The 5,752-nt window shown below is 40.7% G+C and overlaps 1 long non-coding RNA gene across 1 annotated transcript in view; it reads right to left on the reverse strand.

Moving 5' to 3' along the window:
* The window catches only part of LOC114024050, a 19,779-nt gene extending 14,396 nt beyond the window's left edge, over positions 1-5,383 (reverse strand). Inside the window, exon 1 of the long non-coding RNA XR_003566864.1 lies at positions 5,329-5,383. This is a non-coding gene — a long non-coding RNA (uncharacterized LOC114024050). The remainder of the gene's footprint in view (positions 1-5,328) is intronic.
* Positions 5,384-5,752: the final 369 nt, after the last annotated feature.

Consider the following 5,752-nt stretch of genomic DNA (forward strand, 5'->3'; position numbering starts at 1 on the left):
TAAATTTTTTAAATGGAGATTTCTTAAAAGTAAACAGAAATCTGCTCAGCTTCACTTACTCATAAATCAGAAGCACAACTAACAAAAATAAACTTACTTAAATTTATGTACTGGGTATTCAAGATACCTATGACTCTGTTCAACACCAAGTAGATGATTAATCTGATTATAATACTCTATAAATATTCAAGTCTTGTTAGGCAAACTTTTCCACAGGTAGTCTGTATACTTCGTTTCTTTGAAATTCACTAATACCTACAACATTCTTTCAAGCAACAGATTACAGACATTAACTGACCTGCCTACAATTTCCAAAATAAAACCAAAAAGTTTTTAATTTTCTCAATAAACTTTACACAAACAGAAGTGAGATGTTGTAGATTGGTCTTCAAATCTAAATGTGCAAGCACCTTGTCCAATATTACAAGCATTAAACTATACTTTCTAAGTCCTCAAAGCCAATCATATCCTTGGTCACTATACAGACCACACTTGAATTGACCTAAATTGATTATATCCCAAAATAGTTTAACAATGACACATTCCATAACTCTTTATAAGGATTAACATGTTTGAAAGAACTAGGATAGTACATATTTAAACTTTTCTGAACTAAATCAATTTAACATGATTGAAAAAGATCATCATGGGGCAGCTATGTGGTGTAATGGATAGAGCACCGGCCCTGAAGTCAGGGGGACCTGAGTTCAAATCTGACCCCAGACCAAACACTTGACACATTCTAGCTGTGTGATGGGCAAGTCACTTAATCCCCACTGCCTCATTTAAAAAAAAAAAAAAAAGATCATCATTACAACTGTCAATTATCATTGGAACACAGGATTTAGACCCAGAAAAGAATAGAGAAAATCAACTCCAATCACTCTTCCCTCCTCCAATTCTATAGATGAAGAAGCTACAGCTTTAAAAGTCTCTCAACTTGTTCAGGCCATAGGGCCATATCAGGATCTGAAACCAAAACACTTGACTATATCAAGTCCCTTTTCAACCCCCCGCCCCGTACAATAGAAAAATTTTGGTTATCTAACTTTTTCCAGTTTAGATTCCAGAAAGACAATTTACTGCAACTAGCTTCATTTCTGGTAATCACGATTAATTTTCTAGATGTCGCTTGGCTCTTGGGAAGTTGCTTACTCAGAATGGCCTCACAAGTAATATACCGTTAACAATTTATTAACTTAGAAAATGAGGCAGTATTTTACAAGTGAATCCTTACTAGCTAATATATTTAATGTAAACCTACAAGAAAATGAAACCCAAGATTAAGAGTTTACTGTGTTAACATAAAAGCAGTAAAATTACTTCAATTAGAGATGAAAATACATACACTAAAATATTAATTAAAAATAAATTTTAAAATTAAAGTTAAAATACTAAAATAGCCATCAACAGGATTCTTCATAACCATGAATCATTTTAACAATATTTAAAATTCTTAAAATATTCCCTAAAAATAAAAGTCTGTTAAAGGTACAGTTATCATCTTGATATGTATTTTTTCAGAATATACCCTACATCCCAGAATTTTAAATAGCCTTTTTTTTTAAAGAAAGAAATCTTTAATCTATAAAATATGGGAAAAGAATGAAAATGTTTTACAAAGACTAACTTCACAAAAGCTGCTAATCATAGCCTATAATCATATAATTTGAGAGTTTGGAGAGACTTTGGGAGAGCACTCATTCAACCTCTTAATTTTATAGATAAGCAAAGAGTGAATCAGTACACAATTTTGGCCCACCATTTAAATTTGCAAATGTATAGAGTAACTTTATTTTTTGAAAAACAGTTAACCAATTAGAATTTTCTACTGTGGCAAAATAATTCTGCAGTATGTAGAATATATTTCTGAAGTAAAGTACATTATAGTCTACTTTATTAGTCATTTTAATAACCTTGGGAAGTAAAGGAAGTTATAAGATTAAGAATTCCAAGCAAGGAGAATATAAAATTACTTATTAAAGTTCACTCTTACAATGTCAGAGCAGTGTAAAAAAACCAACTAGTATATTAATGACCAAGATTTCAGCATACCCTAATTCTAAAGTCATGTAAAGTAATTTTGGTATCTCATTCAAGAAGAATACTGTATATTCTTTTATAGCCATTATACTAGAATAAAATGGCTAATTCCAGGGTGGAAAATTAAGGAAAAAAAAAACTTAGCATCTAAATAAAAACAAATCACTCTTATAAATGTTAAATGTTTAAAGCACAGTCAACAGAACCTAGGGAAGGAGTTTTAAGTGTTATATGCTCCTCCCCCACACCTTAAGATTAAATGACTAGCCCAGGATAAATCAGTGGAAAGAACCTAGGTCTTCCAAAACAAGATTACTGTTCTTACCATTATAGACATATGATGGTTATTAATAAAAAGTTAACTCCTCCAAACACCAAAGTATGTTTCACAGACTGAAAACACATGATGTTTTTAATACTGGAAAAGACCACAGCTATAAATTGAAAATAGGAAGAAAATAATTTTCAGAACTACTCTCCTGAACCCACAAAATGGAAACATCAAGAGAGTACTGAATAAACAAGATACTAAATATCTGACTATATGGCAGACATCCCACTAAACAAAAGCATGGCCAAGAAATCCCACTGATGCTAACAGCAATTATATAAATACCATTTAAAAAAAGAAAAGACTTTGGGGTGTCTAAGTGAGCACTGGTCTAGGAGTTAGGTGACTGGTTCTAGTTTCAGTACAGCACTAGCTAGTTCTATGTGTTGTGACTGTTCAATCATTTCAGTCATGTCCAACTCTTCATGACCTCATTTGGGGTTTTCTTGGAAGAGAAACTGGAGTGGTTTGCCATTTCCTTCTCCAGCTCATTTTACAGATGAGGAAACAGGCAAACAACAAGGTTAAGTGACTCGCCCAGGGTCACAGAGCTAGTAAGTGTCTGAGGCTGGATTTGAAATTGGGAAGATGAGTCTTCCTGACGTCAGGTCAGTCACTCAATCCAATGTGCCACCTAACTGCCCATGGGTAAAATCACTCCATCTTTCTAGGCCTCGATTTCCTCTTCAGTAAATTGAGTTGGACTAGGTTAATTCCCTAGATATCCATTCTTCATACTCTAAAATTTCACAATAAATTTAGCATATTTAAAAGTTTCATTAATTTCCCCTCAATTCTGTGGGCAATAAATGCTAACTTTCTAATTTTCAGGCAAGCTGTTTTAAAACAAAGAAAGCATTTTCCTAAATTGGTTGAATGGAATGTAAGACCCCAAGAAAAAAATCTGAGTTAAAAAAATTGTAAATTTCCTTAAATTTTTTGTGCACCAATTTTCTGTCAAGCACTGTTATGTGTTCCTAAACGATCATTACCTTACGAGGCAGAACAACTTATTTCTTGTAATATTTGACTATGATCAATCATAACTGACTGCCGATGATGCCAAAACATTTTTAGAAAATAAAAATTCACATCAGTGCAGATAGTAACAGTACTGGGTAGTTTCAATTTTATATGGAAATATCAACATAAATCTAAAGGAATTTCAAAGAAGAATTTTTTCCAACTTCAATTCAACTTTTAATGACTAAAATTGCCACAAAATTAATCTCGAAACTCCCTTTAAAAGTAATTCTTAAGCAAAATCTTTTCATCTATACCAACCCGTTTCTCACAGAATATAAATACTAAAACCCAGACCAACCTGTGGCATTGTGAATTAAAGTATAAACACACTGAGGGATTAATTAATTTTAAAGATTCCAAGAACATATTTGAAAAAATGTTTGTTATATGCTTAAGATGAAAATGTCTTTCAAATCTGTTTCAAAACTGCAAGGGTATTTTGTCAACTTATTACATGCATCTATGAAACAAAGAATGTCCGTGGCCATTTAGGTGAATGCACAATGAGTTCTCACACCACAATTCCTCAATGTTTTCGGAGTTAGAAGCATTAAAAAGGAGTAATAAAAGTTTTAAGAAAAAAAATCTTGTATCTCTAAATATTCCACCAACAATTAAGCACTTAGGTACAAGTGGAACTCACAATTCTGTACCTGCTCCAATTTACTCATTCATGTTTTTCTTAAAAATCAGTTCACAAAGTTAAGATTCTGTTAAAAAAAATTACTCACCTCCCCCCCAATAAAAACATGTCTGCCACCTTTAAAGCAGTAGCAGGTGGCCAGAGGGGGAAAATGTTGGGCAAAAAAGAAATTTCTGGCCAAGGACATAGAGGTTAACATTGTTCATACTGGAGCAACCCACAGTAAGTATATTAGCTAACTATCAGGAAGGGCCTCGATTTCGAGAGCTCACAGAAATTACCCAAAATGACCCCAAAATAAATATTAATTTATCTATCTTTAAAAAGCTGGAGGCAAACCTCGAGGGCTGGTACTTAAATCTGTTTCCGGTGACTCAACGAAGCAAACCTGCTGCTCAAACCAGTAAGCCCCATCCCACGAACATAATTTCCTCCTTCCTTTCCGACAGAATATCCCCATTTCACCCCCCCCCCGGGGGCGGCTGCTGCTGCAGACCTTTAGCTTCAGCAACAGCAGCTGCTCCAGGGATTGGAGGATGCAAATAGATAAAGGGAGGTCAAAAGCAATCCAGCAGCCCCCTCGGAACCCTCCCCCACCCTCCACCTCCGGCCCACCCCTTCCCTTCAAATTTTCCCTCCTCTCCTTCCCTCGCACTCCCTACCTTCCCTCCTTCATCCCAACCCCTAAGGCCAAGGTCTTCCCTGCCCACAAACCTGATAGCGGAAGTGACGGAGGCCCGAGCGGCCCCCGCGGCCTCTCACGCTGGGGCAATGGGCGCCGTCAGCCAATGAGCGCCGGCCGGGGAGGAGGGATTTCAGGCGCCTCAAGTTTGATTGAAGTGCGGGGAGGGGGAGGGGAAAAGGTGTCTCTCCCTCTCACTCTCTTTCCCCACGTTCCCCTCCCCCTCCCCGCCGCCAGCTTCCTCGACTGGAGTAAGCTCCCAGGGCCTACCTCAGGCGAGGCGCAGGAGGCCGCGTCAGAGAGGGCCGAGTCCCCGCTTTCCCCACGCCCGGCGTGGTGGGCACCTGTCACCGCGGGCGCCGCCACCGGCCCGGGCCCAGCCCGCCCCCGCTTCTCCCTAGGCAGCCCGGTCGTCCCGGGCCTGGTGGGGAAGAAGCGGCCCCGCCGCGGCTCCTCACCCAGAGGGGCCCCAGCCCTCTTCGCCCGGCGCGACCGTCTCCCCCTCTTCCCCCCGCCCCTGTTCACCTCCCCCCACAGCCCGCCACCGCCTCTTCTTCCGCCTCAGAGGGCGAAGAAAATGGCGGCCGCTCCTGCCTCACCCACCTCAGGGCTGAGGAGAGGACCGAGGCCCGGGCCCGCCGCCTGCAGTCGCCGGCCTCGGGCCCCCAGCGCCGGCCGCTTCCCCGGAACGCCGTACGGGATAACCCGCGGCGGCAAGGACCCGGATGGAGTCGCGGGGGCGAGCGCCGCCGCGGCAGCCCGAGGTAAAGGCATCGCGGGAAGGAAGGAAGGGAAGGAGGGAAGGAAGGTAGGGCCCCTTGGCGGAGCTGGCAGCTCCCTGGCCGCTTATTGGAAGAAAAGAAAGGAATGACAGCTCCTCCGATCCATTCCTTCCCGCCGCGCCTACTTTCTCCCGCTCCCACTGGACTAAAGCAAAAGGAGCCCGCCCACCTCGAGGCTGAGATTCCCGACTCCCTTTGGTGAAGGGAGAACATAGAGCCCGCCTTCTCCGGATCCGATCCTCCTT

This window comes from Vombatus ursinus, unplaced genomic scaffold, assembly GCF_900497805.2.
Source record: "Vombatus ursinus unplaced genomic scaffold, bare-nosed wombat genome assembly UNPS02014820.1, whole genome shotgun sequence".
Classification (NCBI taxonomy): domain Eukaryota; kingdom Metazoa; phylum Chordata; class Mammalia; order Diprotodontia; family Vombatidae; genus Vombatus; species Vombatus ursinus.